This window comes from Alligator sinensis, unplaced genomic scaffold (genome assembly GCF_000455745.1).
Source record: "Alligator sinensis unplaced genomic scaffold, ASM45574v1 scaffold744_1, whole genome shotgun sequence".
NCBI lineage: Eukaryota > Metazoa > Chordata > Crocodylia > Alligatoridae > Alligator > Alligator sinensis.
This window is the reverse complement of record NW_005842241.1, coordinates 1,303,635-1,322,878: the sequence shown is the minus strand read 5'-3', so window position 1 is coordinate 1,322,878 and position 19,244 is coordinate 1,303,635. Positions and strand designations below refer to the sequence as shown.

The 19,244-nt window shown below is 49.0% G+C and overlaps 1 protein-coding gene across 1 annotated transcript in view; it reads left to right on the top strand.

Annotated features, from left to right (window-relative positions):
* The window catches only part of UBAC2 (UBA domain containing 2), a 199,738-nt gene that overhangs the window by 824 nt on the left and 179,670 nt on the right, over window positions 1–19,244 (top strand). The gene's annotated exons all lie outside the window — the stretch shown is intronic.

Genomic DNA, 19,244 nt, shown 5'->3' with positions numbered 1-19,244 from the left:
GAACGCCTTGCCTCTTGCATCATGCCTGCTCATCCTGGCTGCAGCATCACCCCGATGCTGCAGTCAGTAGCATGTCTACTCCTTAGGCTCTTTACCCCTGTGTTCAATCACACCCACATCTTCTTGGGATGTCAGCCCAATAACCCAGCATCTTAGAGTTAGGGAGAAGTTTTTTTGCTGATACTTGTTAAAAAACAAAACAAAAAAAAAACAACAAAACTGCAAGTTGTAGATAGAGGGCAGACGAGGGCAGCTTTCTTGCTGTTTCTTGTAAGTGTGCATAGCAATGGAAACTTCCAAATAGGGGTTAAAGGAAATGCTAGGCACATCAGTTTTTCCTAACTAGTATAAATGTATATCCAGCTAGTCATAGTCTGTACTTAAGGTCTTTTCTGGCATAACTGTGTTGTTTTGGAGCGTGAAGGAAGCACTGTTCTTTGAGAAGTCTGAGAAGTATGAATTGTTCTGTTCATCTGAAATATCCCTTTGAGATGCCTAGGTCACTTCACAGTCCTAGCTGATTGTAGCTGTATTGGTAAAAACTCTAGCATAATTGCAGTTGGCCAACATATTTTATTCAGAAAAGTAGTATAAATGGTACTTGCGAAAGAAATCATTAGCTGAATTCCCTGCTAGAGGCCTTTGCTAGAACTAAGTCAAGGTAGAAATTTAAGGGTGTGTAAGTCAAGCAAACGCTCACTGGAGATGAGGTCTTTGAGAGAACTGCCCAGCGCTTGTGGTCACTATTAAAGATGTTCCTGCATTTGTCATAATGCTAAATTTTTGTTCTCAGTCTATAGAAACTAGGAAATGTGGTTATCTTTGATTACTGCTGTCAAGCTGAAGTTTTTAATGCCTAACTATTTGAATTACACAGCAAAATAAAACATTTAAAATACATAAGAGCATCAGGTAGTGAAAATGTTTGCAATGGTTGAGTAAGTATCAACAGGATGTATAACATTTCTTTTGGACTTTTAAAAGCTAGTCTAATCTTAGACTGAGAAAAAGTTTTATGTTTTTACTTTAAGTCAGCCTGAAAACTAAATCTCTAGAAAAGTAGTAGGTCAGAGGCTTGGAATGAAAAGGCATTTTGAACCAAAAGCAGAATCCATGAAACTAATTGTCAGGTAGGTACAGTGAGTTCAGACCACTATAGAACATGACTTGGAGTTCCCATTATAGGTGGGACAAAATCATGCTTTGTCTGTTTAATCCAAGTGCCTTGCAGCCCTAGTTTTGTGTACATGAACACATTTTAAAAAAATCTGGGTGACACCTCTAGAGCAGTTTCTGCTAATATGAATTAACTTTGGTGGGAAAAAAACCCTTCAAGCTTAGCTTTAGCAGATTTGTGGGATGGTCTCCTGTACACATTGATGTTCTCTGTCAGAATTCTTCTTCAGTTGACCAGGTACTTTTGGAAAAGTGCTAATTTTAGAAACATTTCCCTGAGAGCAAATCTTTCGTGTAAATGCCAGTATAAGGGAAGTAAGGGAAGGGGTGAGGCAGCCCCTTCCTGTGTGGTGTCAGGCATCCTGAGGACTACAGGAGCCTGCTGAAGGCAGAAGCAATGAGGGGCCTGATCCAGCTTTTGGCAGAGCTAGCCTGCCTGCTTTCCCCCCACCTCCCAATGGCAGGGGGGTGAGCTGCCAGCAGTCTGGGGCAGTGGGCTGTAGTGAGGGGTGGGGAAAGGGCAGCTCTTCCCTTCATGGCCACACCCCCAGGTCCAACTGGGTGCTGCCCAAACTTGGAGATGCCCAATCCAACTCTCGCATGAGCCTGCCTGGGTTTCCAGCACCACACGTGCTGTCCCCATCACCTTCTCCCATTGCCAGTGCACCTAGCCACCCTCGTGCCACGCCCCCAGCGAGGCAGGGTCGACTTATACACAGGATCTACCAAAATCCTAACTTTTTTGAGTGGAAATATGGGATTGACTTATACAATGCATTGACTTGCACACCATAAAATACAGTACATTACAAAGTTGTGCTGACTGAGTGGCACTGGATATAGTGAGTGAAAAGATTCACTTTTCAGTAGCTCATGGAATGGCCAGCAGAAGGCAGCTTCTCCCAACAGAAAATGTGTCTTTTGAAGCAGTTGTTATAGCTCTGGAGACAGAAAAAAACTCCTTCTGCTCGCTGGCAGAATTGCATGCAAACTGGGGGCCTGACCTGCCTTAGCGCTGTCATTGTAGTTAAAAAGGCAATAGCTTGTATACAGGGGTGGGCAAAATAAGGCCTGTCGAGAGACTTTGTCTGGCCTGCAGCAGGTCCCTCGGCCTTGCCTGGCCCAGTCACGGGGGCAGCCCAGGCCCTGACATGTGCGGTGGGTCCTGCCACCCCGAGGTATGCGGTGGGGCTGGGGCAGTGCGGTGGCCGGACTCCATTTCCCAGCAGACCAGTGGCTCCTAGCTGCCAGACTGCCCCACTGCCCAGACGCCCTGGGCTGTCTGCCCTGTACCCACCACCTGGGGTTGGACCCACATGGGCATGGTGCTCAGCCAGGTGGCTTGTATGGGGGCCGTGTGCAGGCGTGGAGCAGCATCCGGGAGTGAGACAGGCGGACAGGGCTGGGGATACTCTGGGGTCTTAAGGCACTGACAGCATGGTGCCGGGCCCAGGGCAGAGTCACGGTCCACTGCCCACACGCCCCTGTGATGGGTGCGGGTTCCAGATTGCAGCACTGCCCTGGCCCCAGAATCGCTGCACTTGCACCACCCCAGCCCTGACCCCAGACACAGCTCCCCATCTGTGTGGCCACATGCCCTGCCCATGTGGTTCCTAGCCAGTCTCATGGATACTCTTGGAACATGGGACAGTCACAGCTTGGGGCCTGGGCTGGAGCAGAGCCCCAGTTCTGTGGGCAGGGACATGCGGGCGGTGGATTGAGGCTCTGCCCGACCCTGCACTACCACCACCCTGAGATCCTGGGGTCTCCGTAGAGGCGGAAAGGGATCTTGGAGTCGTTATTGACTCCAAGATGAACATGAGCCGCCAACACCAGACTGCAGCCAGCAAGGCCAGCCATACCTGGTCATGCGTCCAAAGATGCATCTAAAGCCAGTCCAGAGAGATGATACTCCCCCTCTATGTGACTTTGGTCAGGCTGCAGTTGGAGTACTGCGTCAAGTACTGGGTGCCGCACTTCAAAAGGGATGTGGCCAGCCTGGAGAGGGTTCAGAGGAGGGCCACCTGCTTGGTGAGAGGGCAGCAGGACAGGTCCTGTGAGGAGAGACTGAGGGATCTGAACCTGCTCAGCCTCAGCAAGAGGAGGCTGAGGGGGGACCTGGTGGCTGCCTACAAGCTCATCAGGGGATATCAACAGCAAATAGGTAGAGCCCTTTTCTCCCCAGCAGCACCTGGGGTGACAAGGAACAATGCTAATAAGCTGATGGAGAATTGGTTTAGGCTAGAGATCAGAAGGCAATATTTTACAGTTAGGGTGGCCAAAATCTGGAACCAACTTCCCAGGCAAGTGGTCCTCGCCCTTACCTTGGGGAAATTCAGGAGGAGGTTGGACGATCTCCTCTCTGGGGTCTTGTGAACCTAGCATTCATTCCTGCCTGTGGCAGGGGGTCAGGCTAGATGATCTTTTCAGGTTCCTCCTGACCCTAGCTACTATGAAACCAGCTGGGAGCCAGATGGGCAGGGAATCAGGTAGATGGGGAGCTGTGTTTGGGGCCGGGGCCAGGATCTTGGGTCAATGACAGTACGGGGCCAGGGCCAGGGCTGAGCTGTAATCCACTCCGTGCTCGCCCCTGCCCATGGAACTAGTGCCTGTTGCAGGTGTGTGGGGGCCGTGGATCATGGCTATGCCCTGGGCCCTGGCCCTGCATTGCCACTGCCCAAGATCCCGGGGTCTTTCCAGCCCCACCTGCCTATCTTACTCCCGGACACTACTCCCCACCTGTCCGTAGCCCTATCCCACGTAGGGAGTTTTGATGAGCTGTGGTGCAGGGGGGAGAGGGGTACCAGCCCGTGATGGCTCAAGAAAAGTCTCTATGTAGCTGGTGGGCCCAGATTATTCCCCGCCCTTGCCCTGTAGTGTAGAGGCAGGATAGGTAAGGTGGAAGTAATCAGGTTTGGTGCATAAGACAGGCTGATAAAGGTGAATTGAGCAGAAAGAGAAGATTTCTCTTAGAGAAAACTGGGGCAGCGCATACCTGTCAGCTATCTGCCAGGGAGTTTTCAGTCATCTGAAAACATCCCATTGAAATGAATGGGTCACTTCACAGCTTCGCAAGTATCCTGTGCAGTTGATGATTGTTCAGAGCCCATTCTCCCTACTCCAGCCTTTTAAAATGAAGGAAGGATTCTTTCATCCCACTTGTTGCATTTAGCTGGTAGATAGCATGCTTCCTCCCTGTTAGTTACATGTGTTCTCTTCTGATTGTTTCTTCAACCCTGTTGGGAGCATGGAGAGATGAGGAGGATTGCTGAGTGAGAAGGAAGTATGTCCTAGAATCCATGCTGTGTCACTCTCCCTAGGACTCCTCTGGGGGTGGATCGTGGGGTGTGGTGGCACAGTGAATTCTCTGAGATCACAACCATGTCAGTGCAGTTCCTTCCACAGCTCTTCTGTGAGCTCACCATCTCATCAGTGTGGGTTCTGGATATGGTGAATGAAAAGATTTCACTTTTCAGTCGCTGATGGAATGGCCAGCAGAAGGCAGTTTCTCCCAGCAAAAAATGTGTCTTTTGGCACAGCTGTTACTGCTCTGGAGACAGAAAAAACTCCTTCTGCTTGCTGACAGAACTGTGGTCACACAGTTCTGGAGCCCAGGGGGTGTGCACCACCACCTGCTCATCCCCTGTTTCCCCCTGCTGCTGAATTCAGTGAGGGAGGGGAAAGGTGAATGATGGAAACACACCCATCTTGAGCTCTAGGGGCTGTGGAAAAGCAGTGGCTCCAGCCAGAGCCTTTGCTGATCAGCTGGTGAGCTCATAGGACAGATCTCTGGCAGGAGCTGTGCTGACCTGCCTGTGAGCTCAGAAATCTCATTGAAGCGGGGCCACATGCCCTCACCTTGATCCACAATCTGCCTGTCCCCCCTGTCATGTCCCATCATGTCACTTTTTCAAAATAAGAACAAGGGAATTCATTGCTAATATTCACTGCAATGTTACGGCTGACTGGCAATGAGTTTTATGTGCCTCCAGAATGTAGTGTATCTGCAGCTAAAAGGTTCTCAACCTTTTCAGGATTAAAATGCCCCACCACCACTTTTTTGAATGTGGTGGCACTCCTGGCTGAGAACCATTAGCGGTGCTGCCTCAGCTTACCTCAGTGCTTCCCAGCCAGGTCCTGCTGCTGGGAAGGGCTCTGAAATGGAAGGGCTCCACACTGCAAAGCCAGCCCATGAAGGGCTGTGCCACGTGTGTGGTTCTCTCACACTAGTGCTCTGATCAGTCTAAAGCACACAGGAGCTGCCTCATGCTGTGCAGTTCTTTATGGTCCAGCACCCCCAATGCTGCTCCTGAAAGCAGAAGCAGACAGGACTGTTACAGCCAGGACTGGTTCTCCTGCCTGCTTTAGGCTGATTAAGGAGCCCTAGTGCAGGGGTAGTGAGGCAGTTTTACCTGGCCACTGTTAGTGCAGCACTTCTGAGGGGCCATGCAACACCCTGGTTGAGAACCACTGCTTTAGAAAAATGATATAAATATAAGATTAAAAAAAATCTGAGAAGTGGGAAATAGTCAGGATGCATATCCTAGAGAGAGAGAGAGAGTTAGCTATGCTAGTCTGAAGTTAGGCAGAAGGGCAGGGCAGGGTGGCATCTTAGGGTGCTGTTACAGGTTACCTTTAAAACATTTTAAATCTGTTGAAGGTTGCTGTCATAAATTACAACAGTTTCAGAGCAGTCACAGGTTAAGGCTTAATGCTGTCTCAGACCTGCACAACTGGGAGGCCTGGGAGGCACCCTCAGCAAGTTTGTGGATGATGCCAAGTTGGGGGGTGTAGTAGATGCACTGGAGGATTGGGCTAGGATTCAGAGTGACCTAGACAAATTGGAGGATTGGGTCAAAAGAAATCTTAGGAGGTTCAACAAGGACAAATGCAAAGTCCTGAACTTAGGATGGAATGATCCCATGCACCGCTACAGCCTGGGGACTGACTGACTAAGCAGCAGCTCTGCAGAGAAGGACATGGGAGTTACAGTGGACAATAAGATGGATGTGAGTCAGCAGTGTGCCTTTGTTGCCAAGAAGGCTAACTGCATAGTGGGCTGCATTAGTAGGAGTGTTGCCAGCAGATCAAGGGAAGTAATTATTCTGCACTGGAAGGCCACATCTGGAGTACAGTGTCCAGTTTTGGGCCCCTCACTATAGAAAGAATATGGACAAGTTGGAGAGAGCACAGTGGAGAGCAATGAAAATGGTTCGGGTGCTGGGGCACATGATTTATGAGGAGAGGCTGAGGGAACTGTGTTTATTTAGTCTGCAGAAGAGAAGACTAAGCTAGGATTTGACAGCAGCCTTTAAGTACCTGAAGGGGGGCTTGAAAGAGGATGGAGCTGGACTGTTCTCTATGGTGACAGATCACAGAACAAGGAACAATGGTCTCAAGTTGCAGCAAGGGAGGTTTAAGTTGGATATTAGGAAAAACTTTCTCACTATGAGGGTGGTGAATCACTGGAACAAGGTCCCCAGAGAGGTGGTGGAATCTCCATCCTTGGAAGTTTTTAAGACCTGGCTGGACAAAGCCCTGGCTGGAATGATCTAGTTGGGGATGGTCCTGCTTTGAGCAGGGGGTTGGACTAGATGACCCCCTGAGGTCCCTTCCAACCGTAATTTTCTATGATTTTATTAAACTGCCATTAGAGGGCCTGGTGAGCAGGCATGTGGACAGGAGCCAGACCTTTATCCCTTCTTTGGGGTGGGAGAGTAGTGGGGAGAGTGGCATTGCACAATTACCTGAAGACCGGCTACTTATGCAGAGTAGCTCTCACACACAATAAAAAGCTCCAACCAGCTATAAAGTTAGACCTTAAAAAAGTATGCTAACTTTAGAGCTGGTTGCTATTGAGCTTTAATGTGCACATATAGCAAGGTCTCCCCTGCGACTGGGAACCCAATAGCTGATAGGGCTTCCAGCCGCAGGGGTGCACCATGCTCTGCATAAAACCTCAAAGCTGAAGGGGCGTGGGCAGCCACTATCCCTAAGGGCTTATGGGTGTGGGAAACTCCCAGATCCTGGGGATCATGCTGATCATTTGACCCTTGGGGTGGGGGAATCTCCACTGTAATTATCCTACAGCCCCAGGGGTGCCCCTGTGGCTGGGAGCCCTTCAGCTGGGGTATGTGGGGCTTCTAGCTGCTGGAGTTTGCCAGTTCAGGGGGAGCTCAGGATTGAGCACGCCCTGCACCAGCAATAAGGTGCAACAGTATCTAATGCATGATCCCACTATTGCCTCTCCTGCCACGCGTGTGTGGCATCGCAGAAGGTGCGATTGTATGAATTGCATGTTAGATTCCATCACACCTTTAGCTTTATGTGTAGAGGGGGCCTCAGAGGCAGAGAAACCACCATGTAGTTTCCCTTACTCTGTAGCCAGCAGGAGCCAGTTAGAACCACAGGTGGGAGGGGAGTCTTTTAAAAAAAACCAACTGTTTGAAGTGATTTGGTACAGGGAAGAAGTAAAGAGAAAGAAGTGGAAAAAAGAATATAAAAAAGGACCAGAACCTTGTATTTGTTTCACTGAATTGGTATTGGCTTTGAGAGAATTGGGTTAGTTTTTATATCAGGACACACCTGAGACCCATCAGGCTTGTTGCATGCCACACTGGGGTAGGAGTTGGGTTTAGTACGCACTCACAACAGGGCAGAGCCCAGGCCAGAGACTCAATGGGCTTGCTACATGTGCCTCACCAGGGCAAAACCGTGACCCAGCAAGCTTGCTGCATGCAGGCTGCACTGAAGCAATGCGCTCATAGACCACCTGGTGCTGCTTGTTGCCCTTTGAGCCCTTGGCAGTGGTGGTGAGTATTTTCAACTCGCCCTAGATGATGATGAGGTCCAGCACCTCAGCACGGGTCCAGTTTGCAGCTTGCTGGGTGGTTTCCATTCTCTGGCTCATTCTTTTCACAGAGGTAGGCAGTAGGATTCCTGTTGCTGTTTGCATGGGAGTCCTAGAGCTAGTAGCAAACTAGGGAGCTACATTGGGTGCTCAGAGTAGTCAGGGTGTGCTGGAGTCACACCTCCTGGAGGGGAAGGGGGTGTTGACTTGTGGCCAGCACCACCCCGTTAACAGATTTTTAATAGGGGTGGGGAGGTGAACAATTCAAATAGACTCTTGTGTCATTCCAACCAATGTGAGAAGCTTATTGATTAATTGACAAAGCAAGATTAGCTGAAAAAAAGCATAATCTTACCTGATGGGTCTTGACTGCCACAAAGTGCACCTGGCCAGGCTCATGTTCTGCACAGCAGGGGGTCCTCCAGATGAACAGTCCCGCAGATGAACAGTCCAGCAGGTGTCATGTAGAAGTTCCCAAGTTTCTTCCCAACCTATGCTTACTATTTATAGCTGGTAAACATTCTAGTATAATAAAGGGCTTCCTCTGCCTGTCTGTTTGTCTGTTTGTCCGTAACGCTGTTGGTCAGCTGCGCATGCACTGCCGCCGATTGGTTGCGTGGACCCAGGTGGGGAGGAGGTGGAGGGCAGATGCGGGGACACATGCATCTGACAGCTGGCAGGGAGAGCGGGATGGCAGGGGAAGTGTTGCTGCTCAGTGGAAGAAGCAGAGGCAGGCTCACATGCACCCAACAGCTGGCAGGGAGAGGGAGTTGGTGGGTTCAGAGGGGAGAAGGGAGGGGAGGGGAGGCCAGGGGAAGCCCTTCTGCTCAGGGGAGGAGGTGGAGGTGGGTGGGGAGGGAGCCTCCACACCAGTGGCTAGAGGAGGAGGTGACAGCGGTGCAGGGGGTGTTTATATGGCTGGCCCCGAAGGGTGAGCAGGGAGGCGGGGGGTGGCCTCCCTGCCATTATTTTAAATCTGTCATTCATGATGGGTAATTGGCTAGTAATCTTAATATTCTAACTAATGATCCCTGATTGGGTTTGTTGAAATTACTTTACTGAAACTTTCAGAGCTGAATTAACCCAGATCTCTTGTGGACTTCTATGCTAGTCTGTTACCTCTGTACTTTAGTTTGAGAAAGCAGGCTCTGCCCAAGAATAGTGGCAAGCCTGATCTTTTTCCCCCCTGGAGCCGCCTGCCTGAGCTGCGGGAGGCCTGGTGCTTACCTCTGCGGCTGTGGTGACCCCTAGGGCCACCCGAGCCAGGTGCCTGCAGGCAGGTGCTTCCTGGGGGAGCCACAGCTACTGCAGAGGGAAGCACCCTGGCTGGGGCCTGGGGCCAGGGAGGGAGGGTTAAACAACCCTTACCCCACTCAAACTTACTGTTGGCTGCAACTGTGGACTATAAATTACAGAGGCACCTGGAAGCAGGAAGAGGACGTGATGAGCAACCTTGCAGAGTCCTGCTGTTGTAATTCTGGGCTGCAAATCCCAGAGACCTTGGCGGCAGCAGGAAGAGGAAGTGAACACACAGCTAGAGAGCTGTGCTCTAGTGCCCCCTGGCTTCTGCCTGAGTCACTGTAGGCATGTGGTTGCATTTTCTGAATCAAAGGAAAATAGGATCGATAGGCTTGCAAGGTGAGTGGATGAAAACCTGATGGCATTCAATATAGAGAAATGCAAGGTGCTTCACCTCGGTGCGGGGGGGACCCGCATCACACTTATAGGCTCAGCAATGCTATCCTCACTAGCACCACAGCCAAAAGAGACTCGGGGGTCATGATTGACCGCAAGATGAACATGAGCCACCAATGCAATACCACAGCTGGCAAAGCAAACGAAACTCTGGCTTGCATCTACCAATGCTTCTCAAGCAAGACCCAGGTGTGCAGGCCGCCTCCCGATCCCATCCATGTCGCCATGTGCGGGCCGGGAGCGATATGCGGACCCTTTTTTGTGCTCTGCACGGGCTGTGGCCAGCAGCCCGGGCACGCTGGATCAGAGAGAACGGGCGACACGCTAGAATTAGTTACGGACGCTTAATGGCGTTAGCCGCCACGTGCATAATTTCACGCGAACCAATAATGTGGCTCGAATTTAAATACAAATGGCGGGAACTCTTTGCACCGAGCACTTTTTAGGTGCAAAAAGAAATGCACCACGCAAAGAAAGCTACAAATTGGCGGGAAATTCTCCTTTGCACCGGGGTTCTCCTCTGCAGCAGAAAACTCCACCGTGCAAAGAAGCTGCAATTTAGCGGGAAAAATAATTCAGTGGTGCCAAAGCGCACACACAAACAAAAATCACAACTTTGGGTTGTGACACCAGGATGTCATCCTCCTGCTGTACTTGGCCTTGGTGAGGCCGAAGCTGGAGTACTGCGTCCAATTCTGGGCTCCACAATTCAGGAAGGATGTGGAGAAGCGTATTTATAGATGTAGGGTCGGAGGGGACCTGAGCAGATCATCTAGTCCGACCCCCTTCCCTGGGCAGGAATTAATTACTGGGCTCATATGACCCCTACTAAGTTTAAGCTCAAATGACCCCAGCTAGGTAGTTATCAAGCCTCCTTTTAAAGACCCCTAAGGTAGGAGCCAGCACCACTTCCCTTGGAAGCTGATTCTAGATCCTGGCCGCCCTGGTTGTGAAGTATTGCCTCCAGATTTGTAGCCAGAACCTATTCTTAATCAACTTGTGGCCATTATTCTTTGTTACTCCGGGAGGTGCTTGGGAGAACAGGGTCTCACCCATTCCCCTCTGGTCCCAGACCCTGGTAAGTTTATAGGCGGCCACTAGATCCCCTCTCAGCCTTGTCTTGTGAAGAATGAACAGGTTCAGGTCCCTTAACCTCTCCTTGTAAGGCCTGCCCTGCTGCCCCCTGATCATGCAACTGGCCCTCCTTTGGACCCTCTCAATGCTGGCCTCATCCCTCCTGAAGTGCGGCACCCAGAACTGGACACACTACTCCAACTGTGGCCTGACCAGTGTCGCATAGAGGGGGAGGATCCTGGACCTGCTTATGATGCATCTGTGGATACATGACAAGGTGCAATTAGCCTTGCTGACCGCGTCCTCACATTGGCGGCCCATGTTCATTTTGGAATCAGTAATGACTCCAAATCTCTTTCAGCCACTGTGCTTTCAAGAAGGGAGTTCCCCAGCCTATAGGTATGCTGCTGGTTCTTCCTGCCCAAGTGCAGTACCCTGCACTTGTCAGTATTGAATCCCATCCTATTCTCATTTGCCCACCCCTGTAACCTTGCCTGAGAGGCTTGAAAGAGTCCAGAGGAGAGCCACGCGCATGATCAGAGGGCAAGAGAACAGGCCTTATGAGGAGAGGCTGTGAGCTATGGGACTCTTCAGCCTGGAGAAGCACAGGCTCAGGAGTGACTTGGTGGCAGTCTATAAGTACATAAGGGATGTGCATCATGATCTGGTGCACCTGTTTACCAGAGCATCCCAGGGTATGACAAGATCCAATAGTCACAAACTCCAGCAAGACCGTTTTAGGCTGGACATAAGAAAAAACTTCTTTACTGTCCAAGCCCCCAAGGCCTGGAACAGACTCCCCGCAGAGGTGCTGCAAGCACCTACTCTGGGCACTTTTAAGAAACATTTGGACGCTTATCTTGCTGGGATCTTTTGACCCTAGCTGACTTCCTGCCCCTTGGGCAGGGGGCTGGACCCAGTGATCTTACGAGGTCCCTTCCAGCCCTAATGTCTATGAAATCTGTGAAAATGTCTGCTTGCTTCTGTTTCTGTTTAATCTGTGCAGTTTAGGCTAACCTGCAAAGACTGAATTGATTCGTTTTCTGACTGTATCTAGCCATAATGTGCTTTGTCATTGTTCTGGTTGAGCGGCTGAATCGAATGATTTTTAGGTTTCTGAAGCATTGGTTGACTTTGAACTTGTAGGGCTGGATTTGATGGCCTGAGAGGCTATTTTTAGCCCTGTTTTCCTGTGTACAAATCAGTTCAAAGTTGCCAGATGGAAACCAGTGTTTGAGCGTCTTCCTAAAAATTTCCTCTGGATTGTCCCCTGGTTTTACCCCAGAGTCAACTCTATAGTTTAGGGTTATGCATGTTAACAGGCTGATGAAGATTCCCATAGCAATAACAGAGCATTTCACTCCTTTCCTCTCATAACGTACAAAATTGTAATGTTATTTGCTTACAGACCTAGATACTTATACATAGAATTACATTTAAAAAAGTCTTAGAATTGATGCCTAGTTTAATTATTACTTTGTATCTGAATCTAGAGCTGAAAGGTGCTTCTTGGACCATCACATCTGGTTCCCTGCCTTTGCTAGTAGCATTTGTAAATTAAAGGGATCCACAAAAAATATCCATTCCACAAGCTCTCTTGAACACCACAGCCATGAGAGGGGAAAAAAAAAAAAAAAAGAAAAGAATATAAGAACATAACTCTAACTTGGCACAGATAAAGAGCAGATAGAGAATAATGTTACTGATATGTGCTGTCTGTCTTCATGATGCCAGGACACTAACATTTGAACATGTTATATTTTCTCTATATACAATGTAGGGAATTATGCTATTATGCACCCATGCACTTTTGCGCATAAAAGGTATTACCGTGCATAACTGCATAATTTTGCATAATTTAACTACAGTGGGCTCTGTGCCTTTACCTCCATGATATGGAGGTACAGAGCCATGTGGCTGGACATCTGGGTAACTGGGGAGGGGAGCCTTCAGGGGGTGGGGTGGGTATGGAGTTTGTGGCTGGCTGTGGGTGGGTGTGTGAGGTTTGTGGGTGGGTCAGTGGGCTGAGCCAGCTGGCTCAGTGCCTGCATGTGGGGCTTCCAGCACTCTAGCAGGAAGCCGCATGTAGAGGCACAGAGCCTGCCCAGCTTGATGGCGTGTGACTCCGTACCTCCATGTGCGGCTTCCTGCTAGAGTGCTGGAAGCCCCACGTGGAGGGTCAGCATGCCCCGGTGGTGCATGGACCCAGGAGCTGCGTGCCATCGGGCTGGGTGGGAAGCCGCACATGGAGGCATGGAGTCATGTGCAGAGCCAGGTGGGCTCCTGCTTGCCTCCAAGTACGGCTTCCTGCTGGAGTGCTGGAAGCCCCACGTGGAGGCATGCACCTAGCCCAATGGTGCATGGCTCCCAGTCCAGACGCCATCAGGCTGGGCCAGATGCCTCCACATGGGGCTTTCAGCACTCCAGCAGAAGCCTCACATGGAGGTACAGAGCCCACCTGGCCTGATGGTGCATGGCTGCGGCCTGCAGTGCTGCAAGTCCCGTGTGCAGGCAGGGAGCCAGCTTGGTCAGAGGCATGCACCAGTGGGCCAGGTTGGCTCCGTCACAATGTGCAGGCCCTGGGACTCGTCCAGAGGCATGCGCCACCAGGGGTTCTGCCTGCTGTGGCCATGAGCGACCCAAGGGTCCTCTTCCTGCTGCAGCTGTGCTGGCAGTGGTGGGAGCTGTATGCTGGGGGGGATGTGTGGTGGGGGCCTACCCACCTACAAACCCCACATACACACATCCACACCCCTTCACAACCCCCTGCCCCTACAAACCCCACACCTGCCCACAAACTGCACATACTCCCATACCCACCCCCGACACCCATCCATAAACCCCACACACAGCTGCCATGCCCCCTAACCATACAGAGTACCTGCATATATTTCTAAAAAAAGGTTCAAATAGTATTATATTTAATTTATTAAAAAAAAAGAAATAAAAGTATTAAATTTTGCATAATTTTGAGTTTTTCTGCACATAAATTTAAATTTTTCTGTGCATAATTCCATGGGGTGTACCTATAGCCTGTGGTAGCAGAAATACAGGGATATACTATAATTACTTGTATACCACATGCATCTTTCCCTCCAAAATTAGTCTTTCAGAATTGGAATGTGAGTTGTAAGTGAGAAAGATGATTTTCTGCCCATTCTGGAAGCATGGAGAAGCTGCTGTTTCTTTTTCTTCTCTTGCCTCCAGCATCTACATGGAGGGAGGGATGGAGTCCAGTAGGGGTAGATCCATGGGGTGTGCAGTTGCATCTCACTTTGATTCTTGCTCCACCCCAGGTTTAAAATCAACTGCCCAGCAGCAGTTCTATTCAGGCAACTCTGAAGGAATCAATTAACTTCATGGCTCATCATTTCCTGCTAATTGATCTTTACTTGGTAGGTGTTAATAACTGTCTTTCATTTTTAATGGCCATGATGTTCCACTAATCAAGCTATCCTTTTTTCAGTAATTTTGCTGTCTGTTAGATACTCCTGGTCTCTCTTCTTCCCTTTCACAGCCCTGTAGATTGGTTTTTAGCTCTTTTCAAAATCTTAAATCCATGGAGTCCCATCTTGAGCAGCATCTACAGTTTTAGCTTTTGGCTGAGCAGTCGAGTGGTTCTGACAGTTCAACTGTGAGAGGGTTGAAGCTATAGCTCAGAGGTCAGCCACGTTTTTGCCTGGAGTGCCAAAAACACCCCAACCCCGACCCATGCCACGACTTGGCATGTCAGAGGTAGATTGTGAGGGAGCTGCCAGGGGCTTGATCCTTATTGCTGATGGTGGTTGCATACACAGCTGGCCCAGGCTGTAGGCAGCTGCAGCAGGTGGCTGGCAGGCTGCAAACAGCTGCACCAGCCTCCAGTGGTGGTGGTGGTTGCACACATGCCTCTGGGCAGACAGCAGGAGAAGGGCCAGGGTTGCGCTGCCCGAGGCCCCTCTTCTGCTGTCCACCCAGAAGCATGCATCTGTTCATCGCCACAGAGCCTGGCCGGGGCTCCAGAGCCTGGTGCAGCTGTTTGTAGCCTTCCTGCTGCAGCTGGCCTGGACTCTGGGCCACTGCTGCCAGCCACAGAGCCCAGGCTGCTTGCAGCAGGGCTTGAAGCGTTCTGGCTGCCTGCTGCGAGCAGCCTGGGCTTTGCTGCTGGTGGCAGCTGTCCAGAGCCTAGACTAACTGTGGCGTGCCAAGGAAAATGGCCTCATGTGCCATGTTCTGGCATGTGTGCTGCGGGGTTGTAGACCCCTTCTACAGCTTTTGCCAGAGCAGAAAAGGGAGGGGGGAGTGAGCTGAAGATTAGGTTTTGTCCCCACTTTGTGGCCATAACTCTGAAAAAATATTTTTCATCCTTCTGCTTTCTCCACAATAAGGTGTGTATCATTTTTGGGCGTGAACAGCATGCAAGAAAATATGGTAGTCTGTGGTTGGGCAGAGGGGGAAAACAAAGTGCTGCAAAAGATGAGGTTTCTGTGTGTTGGACAAATGCAGCTGTCTTTCACTTTCTATTTTTTTAATGTTTCCCTTTAAAAACAAAACCTGGTTTTGTTCCCTGCTCTTGTTCAGCCCCACACCAGTTTTTATTTTCTAACCTTGGGCATGTCTGTATCATCAATGCACCATCACAGTGAAGCAAGGGAACCCCTGCTTCAGGAGCACAGCACCTCAAAATAATGCAGTGTAGCTGTTTTTTTAAATGCAAAATGGAGAGCACACCAAAAAGTATGAGTTCATCAGTGCATGTCCAGCAGTGCACTAAGGCAGCTATGTTACATAATTTTGGTGTGTATGTGGAGTGGGTGTGGTGTACTTCACTGCAGCACTCCACAGCATTGTCTAACAGCCTTCTAAATAGGAGGGGAGGGAAGGGGTCTTGATTATAGGCCTGTCACTATCTTTTTAATAGTTATCAACATAGTGTTTACCCTTTGTTTTGTGACCACCTTCTTCTTCATGAGCCAAATGTTCCACTGTAAGACTCTCAAGCTTTTCTGACTGCAGACTTGTGGCAGTCTGCAGCAGTTTGCAGACTTGTTTGCGCACTGTAGCAGTCTAGAAGACTCCCAAGCTCTTCTGACTTGGGCAGTGTGTAGCAAACACAAGACGTGCATGGACCAGAAGGGTGTTCCAGGTGTCTGATGCAACAGTGCACACTTTAATTGGTGGTTCTGTGGCTCCCAGGTTTTATAGGTGACTCTCAAACTTTTGCTAAACAACTTAATGCTGTGTTATTTCTTTCTGTATGAATATGCAAGCACCACTGTAAAACGGTGATCAGAGTATGCTGGAAGGTGATAACCAGGGATCCTGGTTTTCTCTGATAAAAAGATCTCTAATTTTCACATAAAAAAAAAAAAAGTACTGTAACTCAAAATCCACATTCTTCCATGATTAAAATGAAATGCCACTAATATATAGATACATATACATAGTTGTGTTTCATTTTGATCTTGGAAACATATGGGTTTTGGGTTACTTTTTTTTTTTTTAACCGAAAATTGGGGATTTTTTTACTTTATTATATCACCAGGGATCCTGGGTTTCTAACCCCAACAAGCACCTGTGTTCGTACAGGGTGGCTGATCTCTAGGCCTCCAGATGGAACTGGGAGGAGAAGTCCTTTTCAAATCAGGATATTTCAATTGGCCACATGCTTTGTGGCAGCTGTAGCTTCAGTTTTTGCAGGGTGAATGGAAGTCGCATCTTTTATGTCTCATTTCATCCCCTTAATAGAGGGTTGCTTTTACTGAACTGAACAAATTCTGGAAAGTCATTAGTCATCTCTGAGTAACTCATGTCAGAAATGGATCATTGAGTCAAATTTCTGTCTGACTTGTGTGTTTTTTCTGATCTGATGTCTGGTAACATAACTCTCAGGTTTTTTTGGAACGGTGAGTTCCTGTTTCTTTAACTGATGGAAATTCAATCCACTGATGTTGTGCTGGAGTCTTCAGACCCTATTTTATGCTTTCTTTTATTTTTGGTAGAAGGAACTTGATTTAAATCTCTGGTTAGGGTAGTGTATAGCTTGTTGTCTCCTCACTCTCCCACCCTCTTTAATCCTATTCAAAAGTGGAATTCTGTTAGAGGTTTAGTACTAAGGAGGCAAAGCAAATAGATTATTTCTATGGGAAACTTTCCTTCTGTCCTGCAGAGAACAAGAAGGGTAGTCTGTGGTTACTCTAAGACTTGCTGTTGGGCCATAGTTAGAATCATATGGAACTTCGAACAAACCAGGTGTGTGTGTGTCTGTGAGATTCATCATAATTATACAGACTTTTCTTTGTTTAAATTGTAATCCAGATAAAAGTGAATAGCAGCGAGAACTGAGTTTTTAAAGTAGCTTTCATATAAGATATGCAACATAAGAATTTCTTGAATTATGTTATAATTCAAGAATTATATATGTTGTACTGTTATTTCCTGGAATAGTAAAATGGATGTATTTTTATGGTGCATTTGAATTGAAGGGGGAGAAAATATGAATTTTTCAACTTGAAATAAGTGACGAGAATGCTGTCTGAAGAGCCTATAAGCTTATGGGGGACATATTTTGAGTAACGTTTTCTTCTTTTTTATTTCATGGCTTGTCTAAATGAATGTCTTACCTTGAGGTAAGGCTGGTTGTCTCAAAACAAGCAAGCAAAACTGTCCCATAGTCCCTTGCCTCAGGGAAAATGCAATGTAAATCTGATTGGCTCGTGGAAAATTTTGTCTGGGGGCAAGTAACTTCAGGCCTGTGGTTGCGTGCATGGCTTTCTACCCGACGTATTTTAGCATTTAAACAACACTTACATTTTTCTTTGCACCTTCCCCTCCTAGCCGACTGTTTATCTGTGTGGTCAGTACTGTGGGTTGTACAGACTGAATGTCACACCTCTGCCTACATACTGTCATGTAGCAGCCTGTGGTTGCTGTCAGGATATTCCAGGATTCAACACTGGTAGTTAACCTTTTGTTACTGGGAACCCTTCAACATGCCTACTCATGGAGCTTGTGCTCAGATGTGTGCTGAAGTCCTGTGCCTTCTTACTGGGGGCTGAGGCAAAAGTGCAGCAAGGTCTTTACAGCTAGAAGGTGCCTGAAGCCATCACTAAGGAGATGGCTGTGTGGAATTGTGGCAGGCTTGTGGCCACAGAGGTGGCTGTGATGCCCCCTGTTCCTGCCCGGTTTGGACTCTAATGTCATTCTCCTTGGATTGCTTGCCCACCATGCCTTGTTCTTAATATTAACAGTTGATTAAGGGAGGCTGCCAACAGGATTTAGTGAGCCTTAATCCTAATAATTCCCCACTAGGTCTCTCATGAGCCCCAACTAGCCTTAATCCAGCCCTCAGACCTGATAGGTCCCTCTCAGTCTGAATAGGTCTTTGTAGGGCACCTGTAGCCTTAAGAGCAAATTGTGTGGCTCCTTTTCCTCCCCTACACCACATCCCAAGCCTTGTGGACGTTCTCCGTCTTTGATGTTGATTATTTATGAACTCAGCCCCCTTGGACCCTCTGGTCCCTTACACAGTCTCCCTCTGAACTCTCAGACCTTGGGTCCTGCACGCAGCCCCTCCTCCAGTCTCTTGCACAATCTAGTCTGGCTTAGCCCGCTCTGGGCTCGTGGACCCTTACCTGGCTTAAACTTTCCCTGGGCACATGAACCCTCTGGTCTGGGGCTCAAGCATTTTCCTAGGCTCTTGGACCCCTCAGTCTGAGGGCTCCTGGGTCACTGGTTCTCTAAATAAGCCATGACCCTGTCACTGCAGGGCTTAAGGCTAAACTAACAGTACAACTCAAATAAACAAGAAGCATTGCAGCCCTCTGGCAGATGCCTCAAACCATCTAGGGCAGTGGTTCTTAAACTTTTTTTTTCATAGACCACTTGAAAATGCCTCTACACTAATGCCCGTAGTATGGGGAACAAGCAGGAGGAACTTGCCCTCCTGCTGGCTGACACCAGCCCAGACATTGTGGGGATTACGGAAACATGGCGGGACTCCAAGCATGATTGGGCGGTGAATGTCAAGGGCTATAGGCTGTACAGGAGGGACAGGATAGGAAAGAGAGGTGGGGGAGTGGCACTCTATATCAAAGAGGAATACACATCCTCGCTAATTAGTAAAGAGTCAGGGGAGAAGCACTCTGAAGTGCTTTGGGTTAGGGTTCAAGGCAAAAGAGGGGAAAGGGACCTAACGGTGGGAGTTTACTATAGACCACCCAACCAAGGAGAGGAGCTTGACCAGGAATTCTTGGGTCAGCTCACCGAGGTAGCGAAGGCTAAGGATGTGGTAGTCATGGGGGACCTGAACTTCCCAGACATCTGCTGGGAGGAGCAGTCAGCCAGGTCTGAGTGCTCCCGTAGGTTCTTAGACAGAGTCCAGGACCTTCATCTAACCCAGGAGGTGCACAGCCCCACCAGGGGGGATGCCTTGTTGGACTTGGTGTTGGCCACGGGCGACGACCTGGTG